The 1,354-nt window shown below is 40.6% G+C and overlaps 1 pseudogene; it reads left to right on the top strand.

Annotated features, from left to right (window-relative positions):
• The first annotated feature begins 360 nt into the window (after positions 1-360).
• On the top strand, positions 361-1,125 carry LOC128585660 (putative DENN domain-containing protein 10 B; annotated as a pseudogene).
• The last annotated feature ends 229 nt before the right edge of the window (positions 1,126-1,354 follow it).

The raw sequence follows: 1,354 nt of genomic DNA, 5'->3' as shown, positions 1-1,354 counted from the left end.
CAAATGGAGAAGTTCTATGGGTGTGGCGTTATCCTTCCACGACAGCCATGCTCAGAAATCTGCTGCTGAGAAAATGCTACCTTATGGATGAAAATAAACTTCTCCATCCCTTTGTCTTTGGTCAGTATAGAAGGACATGCTTTTGGGCGGCACCTGTGGCTCAAGGAGTAGGGCACCGGTCCCATATGCCAGAGGTGGCAGGTTCAAACCCAGCCCCAGCCAAAAGAGACAAAAAAAAAAAAAAAAAAAAGAAGGACATGCTTTTATATCACAAAATTGAAGTTCCAGATTCTTCAGTTTTGAAAAACGTTATTCATTTTTCTATTGTTCTGACTGCCAAAGATTTTAACCCAGAGAAATATGCTGCCTTCACTAGGATATTGTGTAGAATATACCTGAAACATGGGAGCCCAGTTAAAATGATGAAGAGTTTTATTGCAATTCTCACAAAGGGGATATGTCAGAGTGAAGAAGATGGCTCTCTTCTTAACCAGGACTTTGATGCCTGAAAAGCATATCTTACTGTCTCCGTCAAAGACGTATCTCAGTTTGAAATGGAAACTGTTATATTACACACAGCACTGATGCTAAAGGAAAGAATTGTTGTCTATCAACCTCAAATAGAAGCTGTCCAGGAGTTTACCAGGACTCTGCCTGCTCTGGTGTGGCATGGATAGGACTGGACTATTCTTCATTCTTACAGGCACCTCAACACAGATGAGTTGGAAGCCCTGCAGATGTGCACAGGTTGTCTTTGGGTTTGTAGACTTGGGGGTAAGCAATAGACCAGAACTCTACTATGTGTTTGTGAATTTGGCAGATAGAGAAATTACCATTGCTCCACTTGCAAAAGAGGCCATGACAATGGGCAAATTGCACAAATAAATTGGTCAGCTAATTGTTCAGTCTGCAGAAGATCTGGAGAAATCAGACAGCCAGGTTATAAAGGATATTGCCCTAAAACTCAGAGAAATCTCTGTCAACCTACTACTGTTTTCAGAAGTTTCAGATGATAAAGAAAAGCAAGTACTCCATTTGGAGGCACTAAAGCACAAATGATTTCCACCAGCAACAGAAAACTTCCTTTGTCATCTAGCAGTAGCCGAACAAATGCTGAAAATCTGATTCTGCCAGAATCTGTCCCTCATGACTGGTGGAAAACTCTTTCACTCGGACCATCCATTGACTATGTAAAATACTGAAAGTAAAAGAGAAATGTTTTATTTTTAATGATTCGTTTGCAAGTATTGAGATTTGACCTTAAAAACACTGAAGCCCATAAAAACGCTTCCTCTGATTTTTTCACAGCTGATATAGTTTCCTGCCCACTGCCGGTGTTGGTCAAAATGCTGTA

This window comes from Nycticebus coucang, chromosome 5, assembly GCF_027406575.1.
Source record: "Nycticebus coucang isolate mNycCou1 chromosome 5, mNycCou1.pri, whole genome shotgun sequence".
Taxonomy (NCBI): Eukaryota; Metazoa; Chordata; class Mammalia; order Primates; family Lorisidae; genus Nycticebus; species Nycticebus coucang.
Note: the sequence above shows the minus strand (reverse complement) of the source record. Positions and strands in the feature narration are given on the sequence as shown.